The 23,765-nt window shown below is 38.5% G+C and overlaps 1 long non-coding RNA gene and 1 pseudogene across 1 annotated transcript; both read right to left on the reverse strand.

The window, feature by feature from the left end:
- Positions 1-2,163: 2,163 nt before the first annotated feature.
- On the reverse strand, positions 2,164-8,310 carry LOC137039687 (uncharacterized; annotated as a pseudogene).
- A 2,283-nt stretch (positions 8,311-10,593) lies between these two features.
- LOC137039400 (uncharacterized) lies at positions 10,594-22,707 on the reverse strand. Its single transcript, XR_010897634.1, has 5 exons — positions 22,637-22,707; positions 16,571-16,763; positions 13,529-13,624; positions 12,766-12,832; positions 10,594-11,244 (listed from the first exon to the last, which is right to left on the reverse strand). It is a non-coding gene; the product is annotated as an uncharacterized lncRNA (long non-coding RNA).
- Positions 22,708-23,765: the final 1,058 nt, after the last annotated feature.

A 23,765-nucleotide genomic window follows, 5' to 3' on the forward strand; every position in this document is an offset into this window, starting at 1 on the left:
ATAAAGAAATAATGACAAAAAAACAAGTTAACCCTTTTGTTGGTTTATAAAACATTGTTAATTGTTGGCTTTATTTCCATTTTTTAAAAAGGCTCTCAATTGCGTTCCTTGCGCTGGAAAGTCACGGCATCTGAGGGAAAAATATTGCATGAGAAAAGCATTGTTGACATCATAATTTTTTTAAACTTTATTTACAGTAATTGTGACAAAATACATTCAGCTGCTGCTAATAAAGTAACTTGTAATATTACTGTGGCAGGAGGGGCGTGGTTTCGCGAGGTCTGTAGCGGGAGAGAGGAGGCGGAGCCGAGCGGTGAGTAAGTAGGTGAAGTGCAGATCACTAATACCTGTGTCTGTTTGCAGTAATTGGCGTGGAGAGACAGCATTTAAACCCCAGCAGTAGAGAGAGAGAGAGAGAGAGAGAGAGAGAGAGAGAGAGAGAGAGAGAGAGAGAGAGAGAGAGAGAGAGAGAGAGAGAGAGAGAGAGAGAGAGAGAGAGAGAGAGAGAGAGAGAGAGAGAGAGAGAGAGACCTGGACTGGGACTTCGCGTGCACAGCAGAGAAACTGAGAGACACTGAGAGGAACTGAGAGAAACTGAGAAAGAAAGTCGATTAAAGAAGGAGCGATCCATATCGTGGAGAAACTGAGTTTTGCACACACACACACATATGTGTGACCTTTATTTGTTTTTGAACAAGACTGAATAAAGAGAGCGAGTCCTAGTCAAAGCCGACCCCGTCTTCTTCCTTCACACCCCCACGAACATTCATTACAATTACTTAGTTACTTTTAAAATCTAGTAATGTATAAAGTAACTAAGTTACTTTTTAAAGGAGTAATCAGTAATCAGATTACATTTTCAAAGTAACTGTGGCAACACTGGTGATCCCCTATCTCTGCCCTTACCGGCTCGATCTGATTCTTCACTTCACTAAAGCCCCTTTCACACTGCACGTCGGACCCACAATATTCCCGGAAAACATTGCCGGGTCGCCTTCTGTGTGAAAGCAACCACGTCCCGGGATTGATTAGGCCATCCTATAAAATATTCTTGTTTGCCGTGTCATGACAAATCCTGTCCCCCTGTGAAATCGTGTCCGCTGGTAGCGGTTTTAAATGCCTGATCAAAAGTTGTTATACATGGTTCTGGACAATCAACTGTTTAAAAATAACTAAATAATAAACTAATAAACTATGAATTCATTGCCATACTAAGTACACACGCAAAACATTTATTTGAAATATGTAATTGATTGCTATAATGGGAGCAAAAACATGTTCTGAATTATATACTTATATTAGCACTTAAAGCTTCAGTTATATACTCACTGTTAGACATTTTATTGTATTTTTGCGGTAACTTACTGGCAGCACTATTGCCAGTAAGTTACTGTAATTGCCCCTTTACAGTAGCTTACTTGTAAATATATTTTACAGTATGATGGTCTTACCGCAATTTAATTTTACAGTATGACACCCTTACCGCAATTTAATTTTACAGTATAATACCCTTACCACAACTTATTTTTACAGTATAATAATATTACAGTAATTTTACTGTAATTTATTTCAGAGTTTTTATTCAGTTTTATTTTTATTTTACATGAATGCTACTGAGTTTACTAAATTCCAAAATAAGTGACTTGAGTCCTTGTACATCAGTGTATTTTTTTATTCACTCTCACAATCAATGACAATGCACAACAAAAAGCATCAACAAAATATCCCAGTTGGTCTTGGCTGCCCTCCATACTGGTAAACAACTGATGGTTGATCTAAAACAAAACAGAGAAAATGTATGAGAAATAGTCATGTGTTTATTTAATCTAAATTTGTTCATGGACAGACGAGGTGCAACAGCAGTTATTCCCAGTAGACTGTTTAAATAGTATAGCTTTATTACACATCCTAGTTTGGCAGCTCTATTAATTGCCTGAATGTACAACCATATTAAAGCTACACTGAGTAATTTTATGGCCCTTTAAACTTAAACCTGAAATAGAAAACTTTTGTAGCATTACAAAAAAAAAAAAAAAAAAAAAAATTGCTGACCCCAAAATTTTGAAAAGTAGTGCTTTCACTAAAATTATTTCAGATTTTCAACCCTTTTACAAAAGACCAAAATCCAATCAATGTCAAAAAAACAAGTTATTTTATTTTAAACATAAACACACTTTTAAATATAAACCCTCAAACTCGTAAGAAGAAACTAACTAAGTTACAAAAGAAAAGAACAATAAAAAATACACTTACTCACACGCTACACTTAAGCTAAAACAGGAGAAAACAAGATCAAAAGTAAATGGTACCCACTACCTTCCCAAATAATTAACAATATAAATGTGTAAAGAACAATAAAACAAAAGTATACAAACAAATAATGACTAATAATTTCTGCTGCTTTTGCTCCTCTCCTCTTCCAATCACAGCAGATAACACCTGATAATTGGAGTCATGTGGCAGCCATTACTTCCTGCTTATGGGATAAAGAGAGAGAGAGAAATAGGGAGAAAGGGAAATAAAATAATAAAGACATCAAAACAAATACATCCTTGGACGTAACATCACACTCACACAGCTACAGTTTTACAGATTGTAGCACCAGCACCTGATTTGGTAGCGCCACACATGTAATAATACATGTCACCTGCACTTGCGAGCTATCAACTCCCACCCGGGTAATAACAGTGTAAAATGACTGGTCAGTGGTCATATAGAGCATACGGCACTCACATTGAACAAAGTTTAGGGGAAGCCAGAATGCATCCGTCCATCGACAGAAACGTACAATAGCTTAACTCTGTCTGTCTGTTTTATTTATTTTCAACAAACCATCGATGCTCACGCGAGCCAGATATGAGTCATGGATGAACTAACCCTTTACGACATTTTAAGACTAACTAAGGCCTTATTTTTTTAATTAAGACTTTTTAAGGATCAGCAGACACCCTGAGTACAGTAGGGACAAATATTCATGGAACTGTGGATTGTGTACTGGAGGTTGGTGTCTTACTGATTGTGGTGGCCAGTCAGGGCCGTTTCTAACCTTTCTGGCACCCTAGGCAAGATTCATATCTTGTGCACCCCCCGGCTATCTCTGATGTAATGTTTTTTTTTAAATTCAAATTAACTGCTTTAATGTTCTGCAGCTGTAATAAATGAGCATGGCATGTGGTCCGTCCAGTACTAATATTCAGTGTAATGTTTTGCTCAACGTCATGATAGAGCGACCAGCTTAGTAGAGAACAAGTAACCAATAAGTAGGCTAACATACCTGTATATTTTGCTTTCTTTTTTATATTTCCTCTTTTTTCTTTTTACGATACTGAGCCCCTGATGGCTTTGACCTTTTCATGATGATGAAACTAAAGCACGGATGACGAAGCCACTATCACCATGGCAACTTCACTCCAATAATCGCAACTAATGCTTCGAAATAGCAAAAGTACGAAATATTAGTAATAAAATATATATGAAATAACTAAAAAATCTTGTTGGGGCGGGGGCTCACTGGCGCCCCCCAGCTGTTGGCGCCCTAGGCGACCGCCTAGTTTGCCTATGCCTAGAAACGGCACTGTGGCCAGTCCAGACCTGCATAAGAAAGCTTACCTAATTTGAAGTTTTCCACTCAAATTCGGTGAGCCTCTGGAGAAATGTTGTTACCAGGGAGCTGATGGCTGTCACCTTTCTCTGGACAACACCTCCTGTCTTGCGACTTGTGCCAACTTTGGCCGTGCACTTGGTGCCCTCTTCCGGGTTGATCCTTACCAAGAATCTTAAAAAAAAAAATCACAGTTTTTAAATTTCACATACAGTACCCATCTTTAAAAGTAACCCTTTATTTTCCTCAATATACATAATCTCACATACATACATATACATATATATATATATATATATATATATAGATAGAGGGTGTGAATACATGATAGTATTTTTATTTTGGGGTTTATGTGGTGAATTACTCACCTCTGTACCATCTCCAGCGTAGTGGATGCTGACTCTTGATACTCCAGATTGAATGCATAAAAGGAGCTGAAAAAGATGGCGAACGCACAGGCGAAGTCATGCAGCTGGTTCAATTCATAGCAGACCTTCCCCTCAATGCTGACCATCCAGTGGGTTGCAGACATCAGACTACTCCCTAAAACAAAGGCAGCTTTAGCTCATCTCTGATGTAATGTAATTTTTTTTAATTCAAATTAACTGCTATAATGTTCTGCAGCTGTAAGAACATTATGTTCTGTCTCAACACCCATTTCTTATACCTAGCATGATCACCCGTGGTGTGGTAGGCAACGTCACCTCCTGCTCAAGCGACAACTTAGTCGAGGTAGGCTGAATTTTTAAAAAAAAATATAATAATAAAAGTCTCTCAGATATTGGAAATAATTTCTATTTAAGAAAAAAAAAATTGAGATTTCAACTTGTGTGTGCTCAACTAGAGTGAAGGTATAAAAATGTAAAGAAAGAACTTTTACGTCTGTCAAGATGAAGAAACTTGAAATGAAAAAAAAGTATTTCATTAAAAGAAGAATGGCAGCAATAGGTTGAAGGTTGTTTATGCTCTCATGTTCCATCTCTCGTAGCAAAGCCTGGATGTCCTGGTTCCATTTCAGCCTCTGATTCATGAAAAAGTTCACAATCCTCCTGCCCTTGGTGAGGAAAGCTTCATGGAGGCGTGTGTCGATATCAATGCCAGTGAGCATGTTGAAATGACTGCAGAGACCTCTTTTTGTGAAGAGAAACGGCCACTGCTCCTCAACTTCACACAGACTGGGAGGGGGCCAAGTGTTTATCATGTGCCTCTGATAAATATAGGTCAATTCCATATTATTTTCAACATCAAATTTCTCAATAGCAGGCCCTTCTGACTTGAAGACAGTTATCAAGATCTTTCTCTTGTCTTCCAATGACTCTGCTGTTTCTCCAGGTGGAAGATTATTTGGTTGCCATTCTTTACATCCATAACAGTCCACATCTGTTCTGCTTCTTTTGATGGCAGCGTCATCACCACTGTTGTCATCAGTGGGCCTTTTCCTAGGCTGTCGGATTCGATGACTGACATTGTCTCTATTTACATGCTCAACTCTAGTTTTAAGCTGTCTGAACAGTGAATAGTAACCACACCCCAGCTACTCACCTTCTCCAGTCTTATCAGCAAAGGTCCCAGGGTACTTACATACTATTACTCTGGCCACTTCTGTACAGGCAGCTTTACTGGGATTTTTGCAGTGTGCTTGCATTGCGTCAACAACAACTCTAATCAGTACCCTTCTGTCCTCTGGGTGAGCCAAGCAACTTTTTTCCACAGCCTGTAACAGTCGTGCCGGCATTTTGTCCCATGGTACTTGAAAGCTGCTGATCCAGGACTTGTTTTGGTTTGAGGAAGTTTGTAGGGAAATTTGTGTGGGACCGGGTGAAAATCCTTCTGGCAGGAGAAGTACAGGGAGCGAAACAGTAGGTTCCTGACCCTCTGAAGAAGTTGAGGCCACTTCCCCATCTGCTTCAAAAAAGAGTTCCAGATGAATTACACATGCACAGATTAAATATTCACACTTTAATAAATTGCAGCAGGGCTCAACGCTAAGGATTTTTTTCTACTGCCTCGATTTTTTTCTACTGACAGTTCCATCAACTGGCCAGAGCCCTACTGCAGTTATATTTCAGAAAGTTCACAATGCTTGGGGTAATCATACCTCTTAAAATGAAGTTAATTAAATTAGGCTTTAATTAAAGAATTAATTCACCCCAAAATGAAAATTCTATATAAGTAGATTATACAGTAAATGCCTGATACTTTGAGTGTTTTTGAGATGATGAGGCTGGATTCAGAACAGGTTCTATGTTGCAGATGAATGGGAGCATTCCACACTGAAGATATCCTGAAGCACACAGGAAATATCCAGTTAAGTACATAGGGCTTTGTTACCACGAGAGCGACGAAGGAAGCTGCACAAGTTTGATGAAGGAGACTGCAGGAGTTCAGCGAAAGAGACCGCAGGAGTTGAACACAAGCATAATGAAGATAACTGGTCCAAGGAAACGATTTTCTGGGTGATATTCTGCACTGTGGAGGTCAGTTGTAAGTGGTAGGTCACATCAGTGATTTTAGCATTGGCAGCTGGCTAAAAACGCTTTGGTGGACACACGGCCTAAGGCCCACTCCTTCTTGCTCTACTGAAACCAGTGGTTGACAGCTGGAACCTTGGATAGCTCACCTGACCATGAAAACGTGTGGTTGGTTGTTGAGTATGCACCGGAAGGGGTGAGTCCTGACAAAGAGAGTTCTGTGCATACTCGTTAGGAAGGGGTTCCAACTGTGTTGTTGATGATGGTGGCAGTATGACCACAGGAAACGTCCAATTTCTTGAATCTTGCATTCAGTTTGGTCTGGGGTTGATTGCCAGAAGACAAGCTCACAGATACTTCAAGAAGATGAAAGAAGGGTTTCCAGACATGAATGGTGAATTGTGAGCCTCTATCCGAGAAAATATCTTTTGGTAACCGGAAGTTAAGGTAGATGTTTTGGAAAAAGGCCTCAGCTGTTTCCCTGGCAGTGGATAGACCTTTGAATGGGATGAGTTTGCAGGCTTTGGAGAAGCGGTCAACAACTACTAGGATGCAGATGTTTTCGTCTGATGGAGGTAGGTGGGTAGCAAAGTCTATTCCCAGGTGAGACTGGGGACAGTGAGGAATGGTTCGAGGATGGAGCTTGCCTTCCGGTAGCTTTCTGTGTGTTTTGGAGATGGGAGACAGAGGACATCTTCGAACTAAGTGTTGGATGTCCTGGGTCATGTCCCTGGAGAATGACTTCAGAAGACAGTTGAAGTAAGTCTGGAGAATGATGACACTGCCTTAATCTTTGCCAAGCCCAGTGGGCTTTGTTTTTTAGATAGAGTGTATTTTGGAGATATTCCAATTTGCGATGATGAGAGATGACTTTAGCTCAATCCAGTCAGTTATGTAACGGAAGAAGCAATCAGGCTGAAGCTGGCGATGCACTTTTTTATAAAAGTTGGTGTACCTTAGGAAGCATTGCAGTTCAAAGGTGATAGAGTTGATCGTGGATCAAGGTATAGTGGTCCGACAGAACAGTATGGTATTGTGTATAATAGATGTTTTATAGGGGTTTCTCACTATTAAAGCAGTCAAATGAGCGTGATCATGACTGGGTGCTATTATTTATTAAATGTTGGTGGTGATCTGGAAGATCTTCACACAGGCGAGTGATGAGAATAAGCAGTTCAAATGACAGTCACGCTCAACTGACGAGTCTTTCTTCTTGCAGTATTGAAGACAAGCATGATGAAGATAACTGAGGAAACAAGTCTCTGGAAGAGGATGATGAAGGAAGGCATAGGAAGGTAAGTAGTCAGGTAAGTTACTATTATGTAGGTAGGTTCAGGCAGGTTAGTATTCTGGTGATAGAGCCTGTACACACGGAGACGCATTTAGCTGTATTCATAAAAAAGTTTGTATCGCATCAGCGTTTCATCAACACATATTTGAAGACGACTGTTTACGGAATTCTTTTTTTTAGAAAAAGACAAAAAAAGACTGAATAGGGAAAACTCTGGCTTCATGTTGATGTGGCCTGAGAATGAGTGGGTGGAGCTGAAGTGCTGAAGTACGCTAATGGCGCTGGTTGATCCCATGACAGTGAGTAAATGATGACACAATTTCTCATTTTGGGGTGAACTAACTATTTAAAGTATTTATAGTAGCCTACACCCAAAAAATAAAATAAAAATCCGCCATCATTTACTCACCCTTAAGTTGTTCCAAATGTATATTAATATTTTTTCTGTTGAACATAAAGGATGATATTTTGAAGAATGTGGGCAACCAAACAGTTGCTGGTCCCCATTGACTTCCAGAGCATGTAAAGAATGACATTTATATATGTTTGGAAACACTTTAGGGTTAGTAAATGATGACACTGGGGGTGGGCTGGGGATATGGGGATATGGGTATACGTACGGGTATACGGGGGTGGGGAGTATAGGGATATGGGATGTGGGGATACGGGGGTGGGGGGGTATATGGGGGTTAACTATCTGTTTAAAGACATTCTTCTGTGAGTAAGATTGATAGTATGCACTTACCATTTTTAAAAGCATGGATGAGTTTTCGGGTCTGTATTGGAGTCAGAAAAGGAGTAATGTCCCCGGATCCAACAAATATAAGGTCTTCTCTTTTTCTGACACCAATAACATCTATCAGATGTGCAACAAGTGTCCTCAGCATCTCATCCTCCAGTTCAGGCAATGCCTTTTTAATTTCACACTGTAAGCTTTCAGTATCCATTTCTGTAGTGATTTATACAAAAAATATTGCATGATGCAGGGAGACAACATTTAGTCCTGAAGCTTGATATACTGGAAGAGGGTAGTAATCACACAAACTGTCAGCATGAACACACAGGAATCTTTCTTCTGAATTTCCTTGGCAATGCAGCCCAAGATCGCTCAAAAGCACTGACTGAAGCATGTCAACAACAAAGTGCACTTGTGTATGGCTGATGAAAATCATTGATATTTTTCCAAAAATTAAGTCCTGATCTTTGGCGTTCAATGCAACAACAAACCCTTTTCTGTACTTTGTCCCTTTGTACACCACTGCTGACACTTCAGACATGGTTTCTTTTGAAAAACCAGCTGCCCTTACAGCCTCTTGAACACGACCACAATAAAGCTGCTCATCATATTCATTGACTTCACCAACAGCTTGAACTGTAGGGGGAAACACTGAGCCACTACAAAGGTAGGCTTGAAGCAACTGGTGCCTTTCTGCCAGGGTTTTGCATAGGTGAACAAAGTTGTGGAGTTTTCTGGCACATTCCTTAAAATATGAATGTTTACTCTCAAATCTGAGGGTCCACAAACGAATAAGAGGTCCAAAGTGCAGAATGAGGTCACTGTAGTGAAGTAAATAGTGATGTTTTGGCTTCAGTGGATGGTTAGGGAAGAGGGTGCATCTCAAATGGATATACTCTTCAGTGATTGTCTTCAGGTAAGCAACCTGATTGTGGTGGATTTTGGGTGCACAAATGAGCTCGACCATCTCCTTTAGTTGAAGACAAAGCTGCCAGACTTGACTATCCATTGGACTCTTAATCCTGCTGCCAACTCACAATGGCAATAGTCGCAGCATACACCAGTTCTGTGCTGCAGAGCCACAAAGCCTTTTACCATCAGCCTTAACCTCACAAGGTTTGTTGAGACCATCATTTCCTAAGTATTTAAATTGGGTTATGGATCTATTCAGTTGAGCATATGTGAACTGTTTTTCTTGTTTCACCAGATGATAAATATACAATGCCAGGTCATAGGAAACGACTCCTTCAAAAAGATCATGGCCCAAACATGGAGTCATAGTTAGTATACTTATATATGAAACATATGCTTTGCAGGACATTAAAGACTATTTTAACACAATTTAAACAGCATAAATCAAAACGCGATTGTGTAAGAATTGTAATCCGGCTCTGAACAGATTACCTATTAAAATTTCTTTCAGCCAATAGAATCGCTCTGGGGGTCCTTGCGGACACGATTTCACAGGGGGACAGGATTTGTCATGACACCATGACCCGACCGACCCTGTCAATTTAGGGCCGACTCAAATTTTTTATTTTTATTTTTCCTTTTAATCCGACCAACTTGCCGGTAGTAAATTTGCATTAAGACCGACCAATTTCTATTTTTACTCTTCAAACAACTACAAAAGTAACTATTATAAATATATAAATTGCCTAGGCCTACATAAAAACCAGGCTACGTTCTTTCTTTTACAGAAAAACCTGTGACGTCATCTATGTTTACACTATGGTTAACGGATGTCACACTATGGCCTGTGCGTTCGTTTCGGCTCATTCACTGTAACGTTAGACTATTAAAGCCCTGTCGGAGATTTCGCCGCATTTTGTGACAGGAGTCAGGAGGACCATGGACACATTAAACACACTAGGTGCACTGCAGAGGGGAGGGCTTTGGGGGTTTGAGCCCCTGCCCTTTTTGAAAATTAATCAAAAGTGCCCCTCTCAACCCAGCAAGCAATTTTGCGTTTAATAACCGTCTAAACACAGCCCAGACGTCTAGGCTAAATCAAGGCTAAACTTGGACTGTCAGTGAAAATCTAATAGACGTCTAATCGTAGCCCAAGATTAGACGGCTATTGAATGGCTACATCTATACGTCTAATAGACAGCAAATATGGGTCTAGGCTAAAACAAGGCTAAATTTGGGCTGTCAGTGAAAATATAATAGACGTCTAACCATAGCCCAAGGATAGACTAGTCATCAAATAGACGGCTAACACATGACTAATCTATACATTTAATATCTACAAAATAGCTAAAGGATTCTTTTCACTCAAATATAACAGGTTCTAAAAAATAACAATCCATCCAAACACATCAAATAGAAAGGTTTTATTTAGAAAAAGATAATACAAAAAGATCATAAAAATGATCTTTATCATTTTTAATAAAATGTTAAAAATAAAATTAAATATAAAATTAGGATAAGAAATATGGAATATTAACAACGTAATATATATATATATATAAAATTAAATATAACTCAAATTCTGTTGCCGCTGGGAAGTCGGTCATCATGGCATCTGCCAAATAAGAAACACAACATTGCACAAGAAAAGCATCGCTGACATCATAATTGTTTACTTTATTTACAGTAATTGTGATGAAGTCATTCTCTTTTGCTTGGATGCGCACTAAAGCTGGGCTATAAAAGGTTAAGATACATGTATGTGACATGTTTAAAGAGATAGTCATCATTTACTCAACCTCAAGTTGTTCCAAACCTGTACGGGTTTCTTTCTTCTATTCTTGCGTTAAACACACAAAAATATATATTTTGAAGAATGTTGGTAACCAGACATTTGATGGTAGCCACTGACTTTCATTGTAGGAAAATAAATACAATGGAAGTCAATGCGGCCCATAAAGCTTTTGATTACCCAGGTTCTTCAAAATATCTTCTTTTGTGTTCAACAGACGAAAAGAAACAACTTGAAGGCGAGTAAATGACAGAATTAAATGACAAATTTGGGGGTTTAAAAGATGTTTTAGCCATTATGTTGCATTAGAACAATGAGTTAGATGATTGGGAAAGCATTGAATGGTTTAAGGCCAAAGTGAATTTCTGATCTTCTGCCGCATTATGAACCATCCTCTCCGGTCATCTGGGTCAGGTCTGCTTTCTGTCCCCCGAGTCAAAACTAAACATGGAGAAGCAGAATTCAGTTTTTATACATAACATATCTTGAACAAACTCAAAGAAAACCTGCAGTCCTCCGGCAACTCTTCATTTATTTTAAATCAGGGTTTAATGTTTGCCACTGCCTTTTATTAACTGGAAAGGAATGATGATACAGATCTTACACTGCACTGTAAGTTTTACTCTCCTGTTTTTCATTTTTTTTTATTTTTGTTTGTTTTTTTATAGAACAATGTCTTCTTATATTTGACTTTTTAAATTCCCCAATGTTGCTTTTATGTTTTATGAAAAGCACTTTTGGCTTGGTGAAATGTGCAATTCAAATTTGCCTTTCCAATTCAAAGACTCTTAGGGTGCGTTCACACTTGTCATGTTTGGTTCGATTAAAACGAACCCTGGTGCGGTTGCTCGGTTAGTACGGTTCATTTGAACATATGTGAACGCTGCCATCCGAACCCTGGTGCGCACTAAACAAGCGGACCGAGACCGCTAAAAAGATGAGTCTCGGTCCGCTTCCAAACGAACTCTGGTGCGGTTCGATTGATATATGAACGCAACACGGACCAAAAACATGTAAACGGACCAAAAACCGGACGTAATGTCACAAGATGCGACGCATAGTCAGCTGATTTGACGACGCGGAAAGATCGGTGTATCCAAAATGAGTAACTTTAACATTAAAGGGCAAACGTGGAGCAACGAGGAAGAGCCTCATCAATATTTGGTCAGACGAGCATGTTTCAAAAATGCTAGAAAAAACACACAAAAAGCAAACCTGGCTCTTCTCATCAAAGTTCCTGTGTTGCCCATTATTAGCAGGTACAGACGACAGAACGGCCGTCTCTGTTCTGCACAACGGAGGAAATCCTGCTGCGGTTTTGAATGTTTTGAACATTTTATGAGCTCTTCATGAGTTCTCAGCTGGTAAAAATAATGCCACATGTACACGCATAAAATGATCGCGTTTAATCCAGCACACAGCGTTGTTTTGAACATTTCATGAGCTCTTCATGAGTTCTCTGGTAAAAAAATAATACCATGTACACGCATAAAATGCCCGCGCGTGTAATCCGCACACAGCATTGTTTTGCATGTTCGGTAAACGAGCTCCTACGTCATATAAGCCGACCAACAGGTTGTGAGCGTCTCCCTGTGCCTTTGGTTCGGTAACTTTAGGTTCGCTGTTAAAATTGCCCGTGTGAACGCTAAGCGGACCAGGACTATTATGTTTGTTTTTGTTTTTTGGTCCGGACCAAACGAACCAAACTAACCGAACTACAAGTGTGAACGCACCCATATTTTCATATATTGATCCAAAGAGTAAAAGGATATTTGCGGCTTTCATGACCAATTATAATAGCTTGCACATGTTTCTTGTTTATCCCCTTGAAGGTGTACATGTAGCATGCTAACCACATGGCTTTATTCTACAATATTACTTAGCTAAAATCTCACCGTTCATACACAATAACAAATAATGTATATAATGAGCATATGTCAAAACGAAAACACAGATACTTACAAGGCCAAATCATGTCCTTTAACGTTTGCTGTTGCCCGTTGTTGTTCTCCGTTCTCCTCCTCCTCCTCTTGTGTAAAAAATAAATAAAATAAAAATCACCAACCGACAGAAATGTTTTTCGCGATATCTGCCGTTGCCAGTAGTACAGGCTACAGTCGCCACCTAGCGGTTGAGAATTGTATTATTTTTTTATTTCTTTCAAATATATCTAGCTTACGATTTTCTTTGACTGTCTTAGATTTTAAGTGAATGTTATGCGGGACAGCAAAGCTAAAGCTAATTCAAATGTTTACAAATGGGTGGGCTAAAAGCAGACTACACACAGCCCGTCCAATTCAGAGCTAAACCGTGGCTATAGATAGACCATGACATAAAATGGCACATCTTGCAGATATTATTGACATTGCGAACATGATGTAATATTAACCATATCATGTGCTACATTGCCAAAAACTAAAATTAATCAGTTTAGTCTTTTGACTAAAAGTGGGCTACGAATAGCCGGTCTGTATAGGAGCTAAACCGTGGCTAAACACGGCCTATGCACATATCATGTTAAAGAAATGATACCAAACACCTTGTAATCACTGTTAACTTTGCTTACATGATGGAATATCATACATCTCACAAGTTATTTGGACAAAAATTAGATGTAACCAAATTCAAGATTCTTTTGGCTAAAAGTGGTCTACTCATAGCTGGACTATATCAGGTCTATAGACTGTGAAATGACGGCTATTAGTTGCTGGGAAGTGATACTCACTGGTGACAGAAACACTGAAGCTCCTGATGATTTGCTGCTGATGCTGATCCTCCATCACAGACACTGATCAGACTTCATCTGCATCAACAAAAACACCTGAAGACAAAATTAACAGAAAATGAATTTCTACTTGATCTAATTCCAGAGCTTTTTTAGCTAATTTGTCAGCTATTTCATTGCCATTGATTCCATAATGACCTGGAATCCAACAAAACTGTACCGCTAGTCCAAGGCTTTTAAGATTTAAAAGAAGATGCTTAACCTCTAATACTAAATCTTCACATATTGCTTTATCTGTTATAAAACTTTGTAGTACTGCCATAGAGTCAGTACATATTGTTATTGTACTGTTATTATTGCAGTCATCTCTATTGAATATATTGATAAATGGTCACTCACTCTATACCCATATCTTTTTTCAAATTCTGGAATATAAATACCAATACCACAGTGACCTTTGGGTTCTTTAGAACCATCTGTAAATATTTTCAAATATCCATAGTATGTATTATTTAAATAACTTAGGCATGCTTCAGTATATCTTTGCTTATTTTGATGCTCACCTTTGTCCACTAATAATTCAATATTTACCTCTGGAACAGGAAGCAGCCATGGGGGAACACAACTTAAAGCTAATACTGGGCCATATTTCAACTCTTTTAATCCATAATGATTCACTAAATTGTTTATATTCCAACCAAACCCATTGGACTTTTTAGAATATTCCCAACAATCATTAATCACTGTCAGAGCTGGGTTGTTGAAACTTCCTTTTAACCTCACCCAATACGTAAGTGACAATTTCTCATACCTTAAATTAATAGGGGTTTCTTTAGATTCAACTAATAAAGCACTTGTAGGAGTTGTTTTAAAAGCACCAAGGGCAATCCTCAATGCCTTAAACTGCATTCTTTCGAATTTCTTGAGTGATGTCTTACAAGCCGAGCTATATATTATACAGCCATAATCAATATTTGATCTTATCAATGATTTATATATATATTAATCAAAGACAGCCTATCAGCTCCCCAATTATGTCCTGTGACCATTCTCATAAGGTTAATTACCTTTTTACACTTTGTTTCAATATATTCAATGTGATATTTCCATGTAAGTTTGGCATCCAACCATACTCCTATGTACTTAAAGGACAACTCCGGTGAGAAATGAACCTAGGGGTAATTAACAGATGGTTACCGAGTAGATCGTTCTCTGGGATGCGTTTTCATGAAAATCGAATGTAAAGAGTTTTATCTCTAAAAACAGATTAGCTTATAACACTAGTCTATGGGGCACAGGGTAGTAACATTAAATCGCTAGTTAATACCACTAACAAGGCTCAACATAGCCTCACACTAACACGGCAGCATAATGAGGGTCACTACATGCAAACCGAAGCATTGAGAACTTTGTAAGAGTACAAACAGTTTAATAAGAAGATACGTTGTAAACACAGTGCCTTACGCGTTCACGGACAGGCGCCATCTTGGAAAACAGTCTCGACTAATCGAGCCACGATAGATAGTAAAATTACCACTACCTTTATTAAATATTTCAGTTACCACACATTCATGATCCTTAGTATTAATAGACCTATACGGTATTCCTAATTTAATAAATGTCATACACCCTCCTCCTCTGCCTTTTTCTCATCACATCTAATGCAATTATACCCTTTCAATACAAAATGAATGTCTGATTTTAACCATGTTTCTTGAATGCATATGACCTCAGGTTTTCCTTTCAGATTATGTATATATCGCTTAAATTCTTGCCCATTAGAAATTAAACTTCTGGCATTCTATTGAAGAATGAAAAGTACCATAATGCTTTTAATCACTATTTTGACCCTCATATTTTACTAATCAGTATCTCTTGAATTTTACTAGCTTGTAACCTAAATCCTAAAAAGTCATTTGCTATATCCACAATTGCTTTAACCTTATTACTTCCCTGAGGAAGTTCAGTTGCTTTATTAATCACTGCACAAATGAAGGCAAGGAAATCATTTTTCTTGACCAACAATGTTTCCTCTGACATTTTCTTTTGGAATTCACAGCACTCTGACTGTTGAGAATTAGGTCTAGGTCTACTAACTTGTTGGATTCTCTCATTAGGTTGGCTCCTGTGATTTACTCTGCTTATTGAGTTGCTAACACTTGTTTCCCGTGATTGCTCTGGTGCTTCTCGAGCTGCACTATGATTTCCACCACAATTACAGCATTTTAACACTGCATCTTCCTCACATTTGCCATACTCATGTTCTCCTCCACATTTTGCACATCTAATTTTTCCTCTACATTGGCTAGCAGCATGACCATACCGTTGGCACTTAAAACATCTTAGCGGTGGCGGGATATATTCTCTCACTGAGTATGACATGTATCCCATTTGAACCCTACTGGGTAGTTCTTTCTTAAAGTTTAATAGAATAGATAGACTTTCTATTTTATCTTTACCTTTTGTCAGTTGCTTAGCTTGAACTAAATCATAATCTTTTAAACATTCCATGATCTCCTCTATTGAAACTGAAGTTGGGATTCCAGATATTACTCCTCTGACCTTAGATGCAGCACCCGGAATATGTTTTGTTACTTTGAGGTTGTTAAGTGTGGTTTTCTTGAGAATATTACTTTGTTGTTCTTTGGAATTTGCAAAGATCATTATCCTCCCATTCCCCATGAACCGCGCGTGTTTAATCTTGCCTATTTCCTTCTCTATTGCTTTCGTGATATGTATTGGATGCAGATGTGGTCCACCCTTTTGATCAAACACCAAAATAACTTTCCAAACGTCGACCTGAGGCCTCAAGGGCCTGTTACCCTCCGTTTTGGTCTTTTTCGCCACAACTACTGATTCTATGGAATCCCCTTCACTCTCTGATCTTTGTCGTACATTCAGCTTGTTGTAGTTAACAACCTCTTCCCACAAACATATCCTTCATCAAGTATATAGTCTAGGCTTAATGATGTGAAAGATCCACCAGATGTCTCAGCCATTGTCCAATTTACATTCACTGTGAGTAGTTTTATTTGACTTTACCGTCTGAGTTCAAAAGTTGCAATCGCGCTCCGAACCACCTCCTATGTGCGGAGTTCCCAAAGTTACCACGCTGGATAGAAGAAGAAAATGCCGCATGAGTTCCTTCCCTGCGACGTCCTCTCGTCGGAGAGATACTTGTACAACTGACGTGTCTTTATTAACAGATGTTTCCACGGGAACACACAAGCTGGATCTGCCACAAAGCACAGACCGTCAGACTCATTAGAGATGCAGCCACCTGTTGTACAAGCGGGCCCTCTAGTGGTCACACTCACAAACAACATTATACTTCACTACATGGTCCACCACACATATCGTTCTTATTATACTTATTACATATCATAGTGTGCTCTAGTTTTGTCAAATGTTCGCGCTCTGTAAAGCAGATTCTGACTGGCTGTTCTATCCGTCAGTAAATTCAGACTAATACATTAGAAATTTGGTTAATTTAATAGGCTAACAACAACTTCACAAAAACAACTAGGCCTAATTAATGAACTGTAGACTATTTACTTTGTTATCTACACATTTATGTATTTTTTTTAAATTAGGCTAGACTGAAAGTGAGATAACTATTATCTTTGCATCACAAACAGAAAATGCATGGTTTAGTTTCAAACACGAGGAGTGAAATGTTACAATTTACCCCTTAGTCTGGGTTAGTTGTAACATATCCGGGGGGAGATTTTCCCACATTATGATATCCACCGGGGGCAAAATGTAACAATGAAATAAGGATTATGGGGAGAAAAAACATTTGAAAGCTTTTTATTCAAAACTAACTTTTCAATATATCTGATGAGTGTGTGTGTCACTCTCAATCTCAGTGTTTGTCACTCTCAGTCATAGTAGCCCTAATTGTGTGTCTGTTTGATGCAGCGGAGCATTATCCCACACTCCAAGAAAAACTGAATCATCGGCTGGCAGCTCTTTCACGGAGACCTTAGTAAAACTTTCCGTAGATTTTATCCCAAAAGTATCCGTTTACTCGCAAAAGCCAGAACGGTACAATATTTTAACGGTTCTTTTACTGCAGGGAGTGCAGAATTATTAGGCAAGTTGTATTTTTGAGGATTAATTTTATTATTGAACAACAACCATGTTCTCAATGAACACAAAAAACTCATTAAATATCAAAGCTGAATATTTTTGGAAGTTTTAGTTTTAGCTATTTTAGGGGGATATCTGTGTGTGCAGGTGACTATTACTGTGCATAATTATTAGGCAACTTAACAAAAAACAAATTTATACCCATTTCAATTATTTATTTTTACCAGTGAAACCAATATAACATCTCAACATTCACAAATATACATTTCTGACATTCAAAAACCAAACAAAAACAAACCAGTGACCAATATAGCCACCTTTCTTTGCAAGGACACTCAAAAGCCTGCCATCCATGGATTCTGTCAGTGTTTTGATCTGTTCACCATCAACATTGCGTGCAGCAGCAACCACAGCCTCCCAGACACTGTTCAGAGAGGTGTACTGTTTTCCCTCCTTGTAAATCGCACATTTGATGATGGACCACAGGTTCTCAATGGGGTTCAGATCAGGTGAACAAGGAGGCCATATCATTAGATTTTCTTCTTTTATACCCTTTCTTGCCAGCCACGCTGTGGAGTACTTGGACGCGTGTGATGGAGCATTGTCCTGCATGAAAATCATGTTTTTCTTGTAGGATGCAGACTTCTTCCTGTACCACTGCTTGAAGGTGTCTTCCAGAAACTGGCAGTAGGACTGGGAGTTGAGCTTGACTCCATCCTCAACCCGAAAAGGCCCCACAAGCTCATCTTTGATGATACCAGCCCAAACCAGTACTCCACCTCCACCTTGCTGGCGTCTGAGTCGGACTGGAGCTCTCTGCCCTTTACCAATCCAGCCACGGGCCCATCCATCTGGCCCATCAAGACTCACTCTCATTTCATCAGTCCATGAAACCTTAGAAAAGTCAGTCTTGAGATATTTCTTGGCCCAGTCTTGGCGTTTCAGCTTGTGTGTCTTGTTCAGTGGTGGTCGACTTTCTGCCTTTCTTACCTTGGCCATGTCTCTGAGTATTGCACACCTTGTGCTTTTGGGCACTCCAGTGATGTTGCAGCTCTGAAATATGGCCAAACTGGTGGCAAGTGGCATCTTGGCAGCTGCACGCTTGACTTTTCTCAGTTCACGGGCAGTTATTTTGCGCCTTGGTTTTTCCACACGCTTCTTGCGACCCTGTTGACTATTTTGAATGAAACGCTTGATTGTTCGATGATCACGCTTCAGAAGCTTGGCTATTTTAAGCAGAGGGACTGCTGCATCCCTCTGCAATATATCTCACTATTTTTGACTTTTCTGAGCCTGTCAAATCCTTCTTTTGACCCATTTTGCCAAAGGAAAGGAAGTTGCCTAATAATTATGCACACCTGATATAGGGTGTTGATGTCATTAGACCACACCCCTTCTCATTACAGAGATGCACATCACCTAATATACTGAATTGGTAGTAGGCTTTCCAGCCTATACAGCTTGGAGTAAGACAACATGCATAACGAGGATGATGTGGTCAAAATACTCATTTTTAACTTCTGCCCCAGCCCACCTATGTGATTAACTTTTAAAACATAGGCAAAATATTTGAACAATAAATAATATATTAGCAAACAAAGCCGTTTTCATAAGATTAATAAAGAATGTGTTGTAAATTAATATAATTCCATGTGTAGCCTTCAGTCAATTTAATTATTTTTCAGCCAGTATTGTGCATACAATTATTAATGAATGTGTGCATATCGTGAATTAATTTAATAAGCTTAAAATGTTTATAAACAGTAAATTAATGTGTCTAAGAAAATTCATAAAACGTATAAATATGTTAATATGTATGTTTACTTTCTTCACTGACGAAAATAGAACAACTATACCAGTCAAAGCTCAGCGTTAGGAGGGGAAGAGACAGGGCAAGATAAAAACTAAGAGATGTGGAGATAAGAGACAAATAATCTACTGCCCAGTGACATGGTTTTCAAGCTATTGTTATTGATTTTTTTTTTTTTTTTTTTGGCCTTCAGAACATCTTAATATGCACATATGTATGTAGATCATAGAAAAAAAGTGGGGGGAAAATCCCCCTAAAATTAAAATTCTAGAATCGCCCCTGCTATGTCCCGTCACACATTGCTAAAAATCATTCAGTATTTGCACTGACCATATTGTATTTGCATCTTTCCACTGACCACGTAGCATTTAATATGAAGTTTTGCCTATTAGGTAAACATATTTTAGGATGTTTATATATTTTTCATGTAGGCCTAGTTTGAGGCAAGGTAAATAATTCCCTGACTCTAAAATATTATAAATACTTAAAAGCATATCTTACAGTTTCCTTCAAATATCCTTCCAATATAATGGTATTTTTCATAATATTGGGAAGAGCACACCTGTGTGCTACAGTTTTTAAAGTGTCATTGGATTTCAAAGTCCTTCGGTGTCCTCAAAGTTGATGCGTTAGAGTAGGAAAAAATGGGCAAGTGTAAGGATTTGAGCGAGTTTGACAAGGGCCAATTTGTGACGGCTAGACGACTGGGTCAGAGCATCTCCAAAATTGCAGCTCTTGTGGGCTGTTCCCGGTCTGCAGTGGTCAGTCTCTATCAATAGATGGCGCGTGAGCATCAGAACTGGACCACGGAGCAATGGAAGAAGGTGGTCTGGTCTGATGAATCATGTTTTCTTTTACATCACGTGGATGGCCGGGTGCGTGTGTGTGTGGCTTCCCTGGGGAACACATGGCACCAGGATGCACTATGGGAAGAAGGCAAGCCAGCAGAGTGATGCTTTAGTCAATGTTCTGCTGGGAAACCTTGAGTCCTGCTATCCATGTGGATGTTACTTTTACTCAGTGTCTCTTGATGATGGATGTGGTCAAGAAGCTGTCAGTGATCAAAATATTGATTTTGTAAGACGTTGAAAATGAGTTGGAGAATATGCTCGAGATCGCGAATAAGAGACAGATGCTGAATATACTGGTAACCGAGCTCTGACGATACAGATGTTGAGGGTATTAAACATCTGCTCAAACTGAATCCTTCCAAGCTCCAAAAGGTAACGAAATAGTTACACTTACAGAACAAAATGAACCTATCAGGAGTTTTATATATTATCATGACAGGTAGAGGTCTATCCATGTTAAATATAGATCCGGGTCGCTAACGATCATGGTCTATGTAGTTAACAATGATTTGTTCTGCGGGAATGTGTTTACTCCTCTTGCTTTTTGACGGACACCTGTCCTTTTGATATAGGGCTTGGGCGCCGCGTTGCATTCTGGGACGTTGCGGCCATGTTGATGGCCTCGCGAAAGTAAACATACAGCAAGTCGAATGAGGAGAAGCAGAGTTGGGAGAAAGAAAAAACATGTTAAAATCCCGAAACGGATGTGGAATTTACCGGGATACGTTAAATAGGGAAGGCAGGGACCGCTATAGAGACAAAATCGGCACTATTAAAGTTTTGGATCCACATGAATTTCCAAAGAAAGAGCGGAGCACCGACGACGACGAAAACTTTATTTTGTTGGTCCCCAACAGACATTCTACTGACTATAAGTAACTTTGCAACTACAATTCAACTTATTCTACTAACCCGAACCCCAACACATATAACCATAACCTACAGTCTACTAACAGTACAGTTAATACTCTAATTAGTGTTAGTTGACATGCTGTTGAAAACGTACATAGTTAGTAGAATGTTTAAAGTGGACTATCGAAATAAAGTCTAACCGAAACGTATATTATTATTATTATTATTATTATTATTATTATTATATAAGAAATTGCTCTGCCTCCGTTTTTATTTGTTATTGCAATGTTATTGTTTACTATATTTATAATTTGCACTTCCTCCATTTTCTGTGTCTTTTGTTGTTATTTTATAGATACCTATTTATTTGCTTATATAGTATTGAAAGAATTTATTTAAAAAAAAACGTGTATTTGTTATTGTTATATAAAGTGCACTCCGTTACATAAAGTGCAACAACTTGGACTCCGTTTTCTGTGTTATTTGTAACCTTTTACCTTGAAGCATTCCACATTTCTGTGTTCTCAGGTTGCACTACTTGCAAATAAACACTAAAAAACATCTGATTGTGTGACAATTCTTGCTTTTTGCACATCGTACTGTTATTACTTCTTGTCCGTGGTTGCGCCTCCAAGCATGAAAGCGGTGGAAAGTTAATCCATTTTCGACATTTCCCATGGTGATTATGTGTTGCGCTGTTACACCCCAAAATGCGTCAACGGTTTACCATAGTTGAAATAACGACAAAATAATCAAATTAAGACACACGACTGAGAGAGGGTACGTCTATAAACAGTGCGCAGTAGTCCGAGTAGCAGTAAAGGATGCCATCAACATGGCCGCCACGCAAGTAATGACGTCATGACGCCCAAGCCCTATTGTAACTCTCAACCACGACGATATCGAGACACGTTTACCACCGCGATAGCGTGATATCGTCAATATCGTTACTGCTAACATCTTGGTATTTAAAAAAAAAAATCTGCTTTTGAGGATTCGAAAAAGATAGAAGGATAGAGGGCACTGGAACAACAGCAGGGGGAGTAAAATATTTTTAATTTCAGGGTGAACTATCACTTTAAGAGCTGGAAAGACTATTAGGCAGTTAAGGCAAAGAAACTGGCAGACATAAGGGCAGTTTAAATATTTTTCTAGTCTTATTTCAACCTTGTGATGAAGGGGTTTTAGGTATTTTAAAATAATAATTTGTAATAGGGCAGACACTGAGTTTTTAATGGGTTATGTTATAACACTGCTTGTTTTTATGAATTTTTTTTTTGCTCTAAGAGTATTTCACAAAGCATTTTAGCACTAAAACTAGCTCTTAAAACTGTAAAACGTTAGGAGTAGTCAAGATCAAATCACAAACACAATTTGTGGACCTTCACCTTTTTCTCTCCCACTTCTTACTCAGTCATAAAGGCAAAAATGCCCCAAATAATAAATATTATTCATTGAATAAATAATTAAACAGATAAATAAAAGACAATAATATCTGATTACCTGTTGAAGTTGTTTCACGAGTCCACAGAGTGAAATTTAGCCCAAAGCCAGAGTTCCTGTCAGGATCTCCGGCGGAGTCAGAGTGGAGGAGGGATGAAGAAAACACTCGCTATAACTGGGCAGCTGTGTTTACTGAAAACACCGATGGTGTAATGTGTTTTGGGGTTTAGAATGTTGTCATGGCAACAAATTAACCCTATCAGGCATGAATTACATAAAACATTTGTTAGATATGTTATTACTTTAATATGATGCTAAACCTGAAATCCATTTTTTACGAAATTGTTTTATTTTTAAATGATTTAACAGTCCATGTATGAGGACACCGTACAACAAAGGCATGAATCCAAAAATCCTTAAAATAAAGTTTTGCACACTAATAATAATCATAAATGTTTCTTGAGCGGCAAATTCTCATCAGAATGATTCGTGAAGGATCAGTGACACTGAAGACTAGAGTAATAATGATAATTAGCTTTGATCACAGGAATAAATTACACTTTAAAGTATATTCAAATAGAAGACTGCTATTACACATTTTAATAATATTTCACAATATAATTTTATTTTTAATTAAATAAATGCTGCCTTGGTGAGTAGAAAAAAATAATCTTTCTGTCCAAAAACTTTTGACCAGTGGCAGTGTTTAATTAGTGACACTTCACTGATATTTGAAACCCTTTTTTTGAATATGGCAGCATGAAACCTTGTTCTACAATATTAAAACACTGACTGAGACTCCTCCCTCTCATCAGCCAATCACTGTGGACATACCGTAGTTAATAAGTGTGTTGACATCATCCATGGCAACCCCACCCTTTCTCTTGGCGTACTTCTCTCTCTATTCCGTAGTAAAAGTTGGTTTCAGCAGCTTTGTGACCGGGTTTAGAGGAAACTCTTTCACTGCTATTTAGGAGAACTCTTAGTGCTAAGATACAAGGTTTTGTGAATATGGCCTCTGGTGGTTTATAAACTGCAACTACCAGATAATCTAAGTAATGTTAATCTAAATGTTTTTTATTTCCATAACATATAAAAAGTACTTTATGATTAATAAGAAACTTATTTCAGTTTAACAGCACAAGTGTGTTTTTGCTGATGTGGGAGTAATGTTGACACACACGATTCT

The sequence above is a fragment of the Pseudorasbora parva genome, chromosome 14 (assembly GCF_024679245.1).
Source record: "Pseudorasbora parva isolate DD20220531a chromosome 14, ASM2467924v1, whole genome shotgun sequence".
Lineage (NCBI taxonomy): Eukaryota > Metazoa > Chordata > Actinopteri > Cypriniformes > Gobionidae > Pseudorasbora > Pseudorasbora parva.